Here is a 14,180-nt window from a genome sequence, read left to right on the forward strand (position 1 = left end):
TCTTCATAATATGTTTTCTAAATGCTATGATGTGTTACTAGATTCAAAGTTTCTCTCCCCCTTATAGATTAAAGGCAGAGGTTCTGTACACAGTACACTTGTGAAAATTCCACTCCAGTGTTCTATTTAACCATTTGAAATTATAGACTTGGCAAACATTTTGCATATCTATTTGATGTAACTTATGGTATTTTTATCATTATACTCCATTTCTGTGGCATATCAACCCATTACTGGTCCACTACTGGGCACAGGTCTCATCCTGCAGTGAAAAAGGTTTAGGCAGTTGTCTACCACACTGGCCCCGTGCTGATTGGTAGACCCCACACACACCTTCAAGAATATTATGGAGCACTCTCAGGCATGCAGGTTTCCTCAGAATGTTCTTCTTCACTGTTCATTGTTTAAAAAACACATAAATTAGAAAATTTAGTGGTGTGTGCTAGAATTCAAACTCAGCTCCCAGATACTGAAGCCAAAGTCCATATCTCTGAGCGATCACCGCTTCTCTTAATAACCTTAATCACTTGCATGCAATGTATCGGTTTATTTATTTCCAAAGCGGAGGTTAACAGCTTAATCAATCTTTACAAAATTTGCCATATAGATAGCTTTCATCTATGAGAATATTTCTTATCTCAGAAACAAAGGTTTCCAATGGGTTTCTAAATTTCAATTATGCTATGTTTACTAGGTTACTAGTTACAATAGAAGAAAAGAAAAATAAATTATAGTAAAGGTACAGTAAACCTATTTTATTGACTATTTGATTTTTTGCAAAAGCACTAATTATCTTAATAGTGCCAGTTTTGTGGTACTAAACTAGGTCTATTCTTTAATCACATTTTTTAATCCTAGGGAAACAATCAGTTCATTTGGGTTTTGCGATGAAGAACGCTGGTGCAAAGTTAGGATGTAATTATAGTACATCAGTTTACTACAAGATGCAATGAATAAATCTGAGTTATGGTATTATGATGAACTATGCCAAACTCATTTATAAGTTAGTTTTCATGAGACATGTAATAATTGATTAATTTAGGATCCTAGGTAAACCATAACAAAACTATTTACTGTATGTATTCATAATATTTCAATCAACTAATAAATAAGACAGACTCGTATGACGCCATATTAATATTATACCTATTATCAAATTGATGTTTTTGACCTCATAATCTGTAACTTCACAGAACATTAAAAACAATTTAACATACTTTTTTATTTAAGTACTATCTATTATGATCTTGGTTGTTAGTTACTATAGATCTTTATATTATCAAATATATAGTATTAGACATGAATGAAATAAACAAGCCTTTAGCAATGTTTGGCCGCTGTAGGTTCAGGTATTCTATTTGAATATCTTTTCTAATAAGGGAATATCAAGGAATACCTATTACTTTTAAACCTGCCAATGATGTTATATTAATTCATACATATAAACATTAAAAAAAATGTAGTTAAATGTAATCAATGTTTTGTTTTTTATCTATTTAAAAAGTTAGTATCTTCATAGAAATCAATTTTGAGATGGCTATGTTGATGATCATTAATTTAAGTTGCAAAATTGCTCATAACAATTAGCGAAACAACATCGTGAGGCACAAGATTGTGTGTGTGAATCTATGTCACTCAAAAACACACTTACACACAACATAAACAACATTAATTTTGTCATTATGTATCTGTCTGACAAAAAAAACTAGCTTCCCCATCCTGAATAATTGAGTGAAGTCATTGATATTGAATTAAAGTACTTAACTAGTCCCAATTATTTTGACCAAAATCTTACAGAAAACTAGGTACAATATTATTATTATAATACAATAATTAAAGAGGAAAAAGAATATTTCTTTTTTTTCTTTTGTTGTTTGTTGTAAAGTTGATTTTACCAAGAAGTATCTGATCGCTGTTACGAACGGCGTCGAAGACGCGATGTTTCTACAATAATAAGTAAGTTCAGAGAATTAAAAAGGTAGGAATACGTAGAAAACATTGTAATAATCCAATACTAAAGTAAGGTTACAAAAACATACTCGTAGTTCTTATTGCTATTAATTGTTTGTGTTCTTCTCATTGGAGGCTAATTTCATGTAGTTACATTTAGATGTTTATTAACTTTCATAATTTATTCACTCTAATCAGATTATTATTTATTTATTTGTAATTTAAAGAAAAGAACTATATAATGTCAAAAAACCCACTCAACAAAATACCTATTTAGAATATGGTAAAAATAAAAATTGAATTTCGTATGCTATGTATACGAAAGTCAATTTTTAATAAATTAAAAATTAAAACCTATTAATTTAAAGAACCGGTAGGTTTAAATTGTGTTCTATTTTTTTAGTTCCCAAAAATTCCAACAATGTTCAGCTGTGCAAACATAGATAGTTGCTCTACTAATTTATCTTAAATTCTATTTACATTTGTCCCAATTAAAAGCACGACTTTGGAGTTTTGCTGTACATATATCAGGTCAGTGAACCCACAGCACTTGTGATGTTTATATACACTCTTATTACTTTTAGCAATCGCAATGTTGCGTTCATATTTAATCTAGAGTGTGAGTGGTCAGTTGCCAAGATGCAAGGCCGAATGCTACGGCCGGTCCGCATTCCTCACTCTACTTACTAGTTGTGAAATGAGCCTATCTGTTACCTACATGCCGTTATATTATAAACAACGTACAATTATATGTACCTAGTTAGTATGAAAATTATTGCGGTAACTAATATCTATGCATATATAGAACGCATTCGCATAATTATTTCCTGACTGACTGAACGTATCATAAACTACAATCGCCTGGCAGTGACAAAAACGTTTATCAAACCCGCAAAAGTAAGTTATTAAAAAAAAATTGCTAAATATTTTACACATTCTAAAATGGCCCCCTACAGCGTATATACAGGCCCTGAGGTACTTGACGACAAGCTGTCACGGAGTTTCCTGAACGTGCCCTGAACATCCGAGGTGATTCGGCGGACAGGGGTGTTTAGAACTGATGTGATGAACATGATGATGTTTTCATCATCTTGTGTGAACATCATGTGATAGTTTATGAGCCTGTGAGTGACTTGGGTTACTTTTTATGCTAAAATGCGGATGAGTTCCTGTGGGATCGAACTAAAGCGATATTCTGTCATAAAATTTTCAAGCTTCTAGGCTTTTACTAAAGGCGATAGGGATGCAGTAAATTGCGAGCAGAACCTACATTCGGGCGAAACCGCGGTAATTCCTAGTAATGTAATAATCGAAATCACGTAAATGTAATTGTTTGTTTTTATGACAGTAATGACGTGTTTATGCTTGAATTGGTACACCAAATATTATTTAGAGCAGGTGTCGCACAATTGAATTATCTTGCGACGTCCGTGAACTAGTTTGCTAGACGTTTTGTAACCGCGACCTGGATACCCGCCATAGTTGGATAGGCACCGTGATCTGTGGTCGCAACTCACAGCCCCGAGACGCCAAATGCTTCTTACTATTTTTCCTTGGCTGGACAAAAAGATTTGCAAGTCGCAAAATTTGTTTTAGAGATGCACAAGCAAGGTGATTTTAATAAGTTTCTTGTGGGCCTCATCTTAGACCCAGGACACCAGGATGCGTTTGGAATCCTCGTATCTTTAGTTTTAAGAATTACTGAATTTAGTTATTGCTATAATCTCACTACCATGTACACATTATTTTATGTGAAGTATCATCTGTGGGCCTTACATAAATAACTTATTTGACTTTCGCCTGAGAGACGTTCTTGTTACAAACAATAAATTCCTTTAAGAACCATTATTTTGATAAATATGTTACAGATCTTCTTACAAAATTTTACACTAGTACTAGAGGCTCTGGTTGGTTTTGGTTGAAATGATTACTACGATTAAAGTTACCAACTCGATAATTTAAAAATTATGTTTCTTTTTTTAATTTACTACAAATGTTTAATTTATCGAAAGAACCATAAATTACCTGCTTATTATTATTCATCTCGCAACAATCAGTGGAACATATGCCTCTAATTATATTTCTTTACACCTGTTCGAGCAGTTAAGATACCGTTATCTTGATAACTTTCTCGGTTTACACTACGATGGCTTATACGTACACCGTACGCGATGATTAAGCGAATTAAAAAAAAAAAACTTAATAAGTGCTTACATTGAACAGTCACGATCACTTATCTACTTATTTATTATTTCCATTGTATTGTTTGACTACTTTTTTTCGTACCTTCTGTGAATGTAAATCCGAGTGGATGGACGGAGTACCAGTATGTTTCTCTCACTACTATACTTTTCCTATTGCCATTTTAGTTTATAAACTTTTTTTGCGTTTCGTTTGCTTTGCGTGGTTTTACTACGCAAGCTTTACGAACCATGTTTTACAAAACGTTACAATGTAGGTTTACGACTGTAATGCTTCATAATAACGTTTTTATTAGTCTATTACTATCCCACTGTTGGGCAGAACGGTCACAAGAAGGATATAAAGTTTCATAAACTCCGACATCTAATACACTATATTAGAAGCAAAGATAACGATCATAAACAAGTGTTAGTGTAAATTACAGGCGTGTTCTCCAAAGCCTGCATATATCTTAATTTAACTTAAGGCTGGATAAAGATAGGTTTCTTTACTAGATATATACTTTTTTTTATTTGGGTCCTTGTAAAACTACACTCGTTCTAACTTATTTACTAGTTACAAACTAGCAAATGAGTTAGTTACTTTTTTAATACCTTCATCTGTTATTTCATTCATACATAAATATTTTCCTACAGTGTTCCTACTGTATATAATGCAAACAATAAAATGGAGACTTTCTAAATAACTGTCTCTTGATTGATTATGTAAACGATAGCATAGCCTTAAGAAATCTATATTTGGATTATGTTTGTTAGTGTCTGAAATGGCAGAACAGATTTTGCGGATATTTTTTTATTACACAGGAAAAAGAATTTTCAAGGAGTTATATAGGCTACTTGACACGGGAATTTCTAAGCCCATAATATCTACGGAAATTTATTAGGCAGGTTGTCGAAGGAGTTTTATAAGCATTATATTATATATACTTTATGAAAAGGAACGGAAAATCGGCATTGATTATCTTTAATTATATGTCTACCCAATACCCACGTAAAAATATTTAATCTAGCCGACAAATCTGCTATAGAAATATAGTTGAAGCAACGATGTTATGGGATTCTCGCGACGCGATGATATCATCGCCAAAATATTTGAAGCCTTTGTTTTTGTGCGCCTATTATCAAGTGCTTCTGCGGGGCGTACATAGATTAAAGTCAAGCCCTTTGTTGAAACATATTTATGTGAAGTGCCCGCAGGACTAGCACCACCCCTTGAAAGTATGGAATCGAAATGTAAGCATAAACAACAATATTAGGTCTTAAGTAGAACGAGGTATATATTTTGTATGAGAATCGAGCAAGCTTGTCACCTTTACACTTGGTATAAGATTTGTACGTTCCTTGTCAAGGGTCGATTTCGATACTCGGTAATGTTAAGGTAAAATGGAATTTATTTACCTTGTTATTATAGCTCACTTTCGTCCACACTTCTAGGGCAAGCTAGGTACAATCCGAAATCATAGTTTTCAGGTAACTTAAATGTATCATCATTATATCAACCCGTTACCGGCCCACCACAGGGCACGGACATCCTCCCACAATGACAAGGGTCTAGGCCGTAGTCTACCATGCTGGCCCTGTGTGAATGGTGGACTCCGCACGCCTTTGAGAACATTATTGAGAACACTTAGGCTATGCAGGTTTTCACGATGTTTCTTTCACTATTGAAGCAAGTGATATTTTAATTTTTTAAAAGGCATATAACTTAGAAAAGTTATAGGTGCCGACTGGGATTCGAACTTGGCTCCCCAAAAGTCCAATCCACTGAACTATCACCGCTGCTAGGAAGTACTCAAGTATATTATAGGAGATTTCAATCCATAATTTGCAAATGTTATAATATTACAGCTTACTGAGAATACCGAGCTTACAGATGGTGGGGATGAAATTTTTTACTAGAGAGCTAAATAAATAATAAATATACTATGACAATACACACATCGCCATCTAGCCCCTAAGTAAGCGTAGCGTGTGTTATGGGTACTAAGATGTACATAAACATTAATACTCAGGGAACATATAATATGGTGTTGTTAATGCCAAACAAACCTCAAGAACAACTGTGGATCACTCCCCGTAATGAAGTCTATAGAACAAACAAAACTGAAGTAGCCGTAGATATACAATTTAACTTGAAAATTACATATTTTGACGCTCAATAAAAACTTTTATCGATGTTTAATAAATACAATACTCACCTTTTTATAAACTCATATATTTAAACATCATTTTAAACTATACATAGACCATAGGCAAAGGGGGTTGAATCATTCAAACGATATAAAATAACAGTGAAAATAGCAATTAATGTGACATTAAAAAAACATTTTTAATATTGCTAGAGGCTCCATGTTGCAGTTATTCGTCCCTTCTTAAAAACCACAAATCGTTTCTATACTTAACTCTGACATGACCATTTTGTTTACGTTTTTCATACAAGTAGTGCCGTTAAATTATGAAGAGTAAACACTGCTTTGGAAAAAACGGGCGCGGCTTAGTGCGTTTCACTAATTAGGTTATAATCTCAGATTGGATTACCCTAGGTGTGACCTTTGCCCCGATACAGCTACGGTTGATATAGTTGCCGCACCCTTAGCGGTATGCTACAAATCAACCGATATTATTTACTGCTAGACATCCAAAAAGAATTGCGACATAAAACTTTTGTTAGATTAGACTTTTACATTATAACGTAGCTTCTCTACTACTACATAGACTTACATTATAACGAAGCTTCTTTACTACTACAAATAAAAACTCAAGTCGTATCTAGGTACTACAAAAGTCTTTTTATTTTGTTATTTTAGATTTTTTTTGCCTTTATACCGTCGCGTATTCGGCCATTCAAGGCTTCCTTCATACCTAGTAGGTATGAAGGTACATATGTAGGTATAAGCCAAATATTGTATGGCTTCTGATAGGAGAATTTCATTGTCAATTATTTTTGGCTCTAGAATCAAAAATTACGAATGCTCTCTATAATAAACGTTGGCGTAGGAGTAACTGCTGGTCTAATCTGGATATCGGTGAAAAGGGAACTTCGTCAGAAGCTATGAGAAGCTCAGAAGCTAAAATTCCATAACATAATAGATTTAGCCCACCAAGAGCCCGCATTGGAGCAGTGTGGCATGTCTATGCTCTAAAACTCTCTCTTTTATGAGGGATAAGGTTTATGTCCAGCTGTGGGACTGTAATATTCTGTAACCTCAGATTAAAAAAACACTCTTTCCAACCTACCTATCAATAATAACGGTTTGGCAGTTTTCTTATTGATGCTAACTTTAAATATATTTTATACACACCAAACAACGTAAATGAAATTCCAATCATTTTTGTGCTTACATTTAAGTTTATTCGTTAGTCATTATTTCGAAAGAACCGGTCCTACGTCAGAACATTTCTCAATACAGAATATTGAGTTCTTTTCTCCAGCGGAGTCGTTCTTTCTTGCACATTGGCATCCGTCCAACATTGGTTGCGATTATTTGCAATGCAGGCGCACGCCTCATTTGGCGAGAGCCAGCAGGTCCATTCGCGGACTTCAGCGCGCAACCGGTTTGACCAGAATACGCAGAGCCGTACAAAATAAAATGGCGTCCAGTACTAACAGGTACAATCAATAATAAATCTTTAAATCATAACTATAAGGCTGCAAATCATATTTCATATTTTGAAACACTTAAACGTTACTAAACCGCCTCGTTGGGCTATTTTCGAGTATCCCTAAACGCTTGTTTTATGTAACTTCGGGCCTGCGATACGCCACCGTCCTACGCCATCCCACACAGGTCTGTATTCGTTACCAGGATCTGTGAAATCTGATCTACAGAGTATCGAATTTAGTATTCCTTTTTACACTAGAAATTATTATTTTCGGTATTTGTAAAAAAAAAATTAACAACGCAGAATATAATTTTTACTTTTTGATCCTTGATTTGCGAAACCTACACGCAGTTGAAACAGCTTTACATTTTTTATACTATAAAATCACATTGCGAAAACTCCTACGCTTGTTTTTTAGAATGTTTCGAAAACGATTACGAACTTTGATGTTTTTTTAAAACCTAATAGGTATGTCTGTTAATCGTTTAAATGATTAACATCGTAAGGAGATATTGGTTTAATAATATAGTTAGGTGGGTTGTTATTTTTTTTTTATCACGGCAGCGTCCTATTGTGGCATCATCATCTTTTTCTTTATTTATGAAAGTTTCTCCTATTGAGACTTTTAGTCCAGCCGTGGACTTGGATCAGCTATTGATAACAAAAGTAAATGACGCTATAAAAATAGTCGACCTACTTGTATTTTATATATAAAGTCGTCTACAAAAACGGTCAACTTTTATTTGTTTATTAAAGTTTCACGATTAACCTATATATCATCGAACAAACTGAGGTTCAAATACAAAATATCTAGTGGCAAGTACGACTTACGTAATATATAAAATAGATCCGTTCTTGTGGAAAAAGCTTACGTCACCTAGGAGTCTAGGACCTTGTAAAAGACTCTCTTTAATCCTTTACTAGGGTAATGTGTCTGTGTTACTATAACTATTTTATGATATGGTAAAGTATACTAGCTCACCACTATTCGCTGCCTGTCACGATTTAATTAGCTTTTGATTTGATCGTTATTTATCTTAAGCAGAGAACTACTGAAGAGAAAATAATTATTTTAGGTAATTTTTCGTATTCGTTAAGCACGATGGGGTAGACATTTTTACTGTAAAAGATCCCGAATAAAATTTCAATAAGAAGAAGTATAATGTGTACCTAATAGTTTATATTTTATAATATTATGTCATATCCTTTATGGAATTCCCCAATTAGTTACGTGTCATCGGCCAACACTGTTCATCCATACAAGGGCTTTGTATCGTTACTGCCAAGTAGACCAGTTCATTTATCGCCTACACATAGCGTCATATATAAATTGTACGAGTATTTCCGAAGCGTAAAGATTTTACGCTTTGGAACTCTATTTAAATGGTAAGTGGTAAGTTTAAGATCCACTAAAAAATCTATAGTAATATATATTAACTTCTCATGTTCTATAAGTTCCTGTTTATGCTCGACGTAAGCGGACTTAACGGTTTTGTATTGAAATAAAAGCGCTTATACGTAAACCACGATAATATGCTGAAATGATGATGCTACCATAAAAATTAAAGTATGGGATTTTAATCATGCCGTAGACAATTTTCATGAAAAGTTCAGTTTATCATAAGGCAGTTTAGCTGTATAACACAAGGCTAATTTTATGTAAAACAATTTAAATAATCATTCAAAAGCAAGTCTCTCACACTTCACTGCCACTTCCATTTTCACGCAATTGTAGTGAAAAGCAGTGTAACTCTGTCATAACACAAATTTTATCCATCTACATCTAAATTTTTTTTTTGCATTTAGTGATTTCAATTAGTATTTATTATTTATTTTTGAAAACAAAATTAAGCGGTCAGAGTCACGTCATTTGTTTTAAAACAGCGTTTATGATAGTGAAACAAATAGCACAAACACAATTGATTTTGTTATAATAAAATATAAGGGTTATTCGGTACTCATCACTCAACAACACCCGTTCAGCTCTATTGTCATCCAAACCACACATTCAATATCAGCTCGATCAGATCGAAAGTGGCAATAAAATCAATTATGCCATAAAGAAAACAGCACGCACGTAACAAGGTAAATATTATAAAATGTATATAGGTAGGAACATAGTACGTTGGTTACTAGAGAAAGTGTAACCAAATGTAATGAGCTCGTTTGATATATTTATGTGGAGATTGCTGAGCCATCTCTTGCTCTCTACATTAACTTCGCGTCATTCTAATCATACAAATTGTCCTTTCAATATATCTTAAATTTTATTTATAAAAATACATAAATTTGCAAGTTGAACTTCGGTAATAATCCTTTCTAGTTAAATCTTTTTAAGACTGTTGTTGTTTTTTTAATATCTATACTTATAATAAAACTGTAACTGGAAAAGTTCTGTACATTTAATATATTTAGAAAGTTTTGATCGGGGGATGCTTTATAATCGATACTGAGTCCAAAACAGATTTTTATTTAATTTTTATCCGTCTGTCTGTCCGGGCATCACGTAAAAACTACTAAACGGATTTAAATAAAATTTGGTATAGTGGTCGCTGGTATTCCGGGTAAACTTATAACAAGGATACTTTTTATCCCGTTAAACAATAAGTTTTCTCCGGGAAACGGGCTGAAATTTTTTATCAATTTACTTCATAGCTCCGTTAAATTTGTACCGACTTTTTAATTATTTTTTTATTTGAATGTGTATAACTGTGTGTGTATAACAACAAGCATGTATTGTCTAATTTTAATGATGATCTGATAAATATTGTCGGAGATAAAGGACATAACTCTTCACAGATTAGCAAGTCGCAAGGCATACCATCCTACTGATATTATAAATACGAAAGATTGTGAGGATGGATGGATGTATGTATGGATGGTTGGTTTTAGTGTATATTTTACTATGGTTTTCTGTAAATTGGCTGAAAGATAACGATGTTTTCTAAAGATGTCATACTGACTTAGAGTTTTACTGGCGTACGCCGCGAAAATGATTGATGATACATAAAAATAATGTACTACATGTTTAAAGTAATCGTTATTATCTACAAAAGAATCCACGAGGCTATATGTCTAACTGTTATGGTTAAGTCACAATAACTGCTTTTTTTATAATATTTCTTTCACAACACAGATATAATCGTATGATGTTGACATTCCTATAATGAAATTAATCCTTATCCAAATAATTAGTTTAATTAATATTATTTTGACTATATACCTGCAAATTCCTTTTCAAATTAATTATTAAAATAGAACCTATCGCTTAGAAGTTGCGACGGCCGCCCGGCCGCGAATAACATAGTTTGGAAATAAAACTGGACGTGGTAGGTAGCGCTGCAATTCGTTTCTAGGTTTTTTTAAGATATTAAAACCTCTTATAACCGATTAGGTACAGACGAAGTTGCGTGGGTCAGCTAGTGAAACATAAAATGCAAATTTCTTAGCTTTTTCATTTTCAAATAACAAACATTGACAGATTGCAGAAACAGTGCAGATTATGACGCCATGCTTAAGTGTATAATGGCGTTTAAGCTGAGCGCACATTATGTGATCGCTACGGCTTCGGTGTGCGGAGTGAAATAAATTCGAGTACAGAAACTAGAATAACTAAGGTAGTGTGTGCAGCCGGCATTAGGTGCAAAGAGGGAAAAGCGGGTGGGCAGCAAGCGTACAATGTACTTACAGCTTCAAGTGCCCGGTTTTTAATGTTCCCACAACTCGGGGGGAATTAAAAATGTAAAATGCCTCGTTAGCGGGTAGAACAAGAGAATAAAAACTTGCCTTTACGTTTAAAAGCTTTCAGCAATATTCCAGCGATTCGGAGTTAAAAGGATACAAGCGCAGGATTCTTACATCTTTGTTTTAACTTTTTAACTTTACGCCCCGACGGTTTCATAGGATGTGGACATTTAATATATTATGAGACTTAAATTAAAAATTTAATGATGTAAGTTTATTGTTTAAATAAAATAAAGCAAAATCTAGCCCGGCGAAGCGGGCTGAGTACGCTAGTAAAATATAAAAATGATACTAAAAGAAACCAATACAAAAGAATCTTAATGGAATTACTTACTTGTCCATTAAAATATGATTTAATTTACTGATTTCTTGCTTTAACGAGCATAAAAAATGGAATCCGCAGAAATTATCCTACTAATTGCTGCGCTGGTTAAAAATTGTGCAATTCGCACGCTGTTTACAAATTCATTTCACAAAATAACTTTCGCGCCTCTTGAGACATCGAAGGTCAATGTCGGTTTAAAAGTGAATCGGCAAACAAATGAACTCAACAACATGGACGGCAAAATTTAGAATACTTTGAAACGTGAACAACGTACTCTGAGTGCTGCTGCGTAATAAGAGCCTTTAAGTATTAGTGCCTTACTTAATATTCGTTGTATTATAGCTGGTAAACAATGTTCTCTCTCTATCAGTCATCAGTAATTTGACATTCGAAAGAAGAGGACTCTCCTTTCGAATGTTTGCATACAACGTCAACAATGCGCTTTACAACGTTTATTAATAACAATATTTAATTGCCTTTTTATTTCGCAACACTTATGTTATCATTTACACGTTGTATATACTCGTATGTAACGGGTAATGCTAAAAGATGCTTTACCCTTTTAATACTAAGTTAACCCGTGTAAACGTAGGTTTATTACATCTCCTAGCATTACGCGTAGCATATATACAGAATTTTTTTCTTGGATGGGATGAGAAGCCCTTCTTGGGTAAAGGCCTCCACCATTTTAATAATAACGTTTATTAGTAAGGTGGTTAAACTGTACGTATTTAAATACAATTGACTAAGCATTTTGACTATTTTCAATATTTCTTATTTTACATTTTGGTTACTTAAACTAAATTCAAAATTCATTTATTTCAAGTAGTCCTAATTAATAAGCACTTTTGAAACGTCAAATCAGTCTGTTTGTAGTGACTCTACCACCGGTTCGGAAGGCAGATTCCATTGAGAAGAGCCGGCAGGAAACTCAGCAGATTGCTCTTTTCTAACATCATTAAATAAATAATATAATCATGTTAAATTGTAAGTGTAACAATTTATACTCTCTTTTAATGAACTTTTGCGTATATAGTAATCAGACATCATACTCTGAAGCCCTGCTTTTTTTAAAATTCTAATTGAAAATACTCAGTTAAAAATTGGATTGCGAAAAACCCGTAAATAATCACAAATACTTGAGAGCGAGCTTTTATTCTGAAAGCCTTCCGCTTGCGTGCTGAAAACCTATTTCAGTATCTGCATACTTTACTTGCCCTAAGGGTGTTATTTTTCTACCCCTATCTCTTCTAAGTTAGGAATTTTTTTTATGTAACCAATTCTGGTGACTTAGTAGAAAGCTTTTCTCCTGAAAGCCTTTCATTTTTACGTTTATTTGGACTCTTTTTTTATTTTTCTGCATGTTTTGAGGCTATTAAGACCAGAAGAGCATATAATATAAATATAGTGTAGCTTCATTTTCGTTCCGGACTTACTCATTGTTCAAAAAGAAGGGAAGATCGAAAACCCACAGTTGTTTGGCAAAAGCATAGAAGAAAGAACATACAGAATGGATACATAATTGCATGAAGTGCAGTGTGTCCATTTTATGAGAAGTTTAGAGGTAAAATAATTACTGTTTGCTGCTAAATGAAATGGAAGTGTTTAACCGCCAGTTCGGGAAACACTCTTAATTCTATGGAAAAATCTCTCTTTTATGGTAAGTAAAAAGAGTTTTAAATTCCTCTAAATTGAAATTTACAATATTGCGGTATGTTTGTGCCGACCAGCAGGTAAAATTTTTAAAGCTTTAGTTCACCCTTTTCCAGCAGTGATAAATTATGAAATCATTGGTTTGTATGTATCATTGTTTTTTTATTTACACACATTCCTTACTACTGATCTGCCATCATAAGTAGTTGTATGTTAAAACTTTTGTCACATACATCGAAAGTTAGGTATGCCTATTCACTGTAGGTACTTAGCAATTATGTTGTTTACGAAAGTTTCTGTTTCCTTTTACATATATATTTGCTATGGTGAAATCCCATACCAAACCAGTTATTAATACACATAAATTATAGAAGCGTAGTGTCACAAGTTAAATAGCAAAATGACTAAACGTTTGTTGCGTTTAGATATGTACCTATGCCGAGTGGCTGTCGTGTTTTACTACGGATTAAAGATGTCCTGGTTTCGATTCTCGAGTCGGCAAAAATTCTTAGTACAAGTCCGGAGCTACAGAATTTGAAGTTATAATAACTAACATGTTACCCTAAGGGTAATGACTTATAATACATACAAGTCATTGCATGTTACAATAATAATCGATAAAGATCGCTAACCCGTCTTGGAGTAGGTTGATGGGTTTAAGCTCTTAATGCACTTCTATGAATGTCTCATTATTAGGTGAAGGA

The 14,180-nt window shown here is 33.6% G+C and overlaps 1 protein-coding gene across 2 annotated transcripts in view; it reads left to right on the forward strand.

Moving 5' to 3' along the window:
- The window catches only part of LOC120637659 (formin-binding protein 1-like), a 91,437-nt gene that overhangs the window by 823 nt on the left and 76,434 nt on the right, over positions 1–14,180 (forward strand). The window lies entirely within an intron of this gene.

The sequence above is a fragment of the Pararge aegeria genome, chromosome 4, assembly GCF_905163445.1.
Source record: "Pararge aegeria chromosome 4, ilParAegt1.1, whole genome shotgun sequence".
Lineage (NCBI taxonomy): Eukaryota > Metazoa > Arthropoda > Insecta > Lepidoptera > Nymphalidae > Pararge > Pararge aegeria.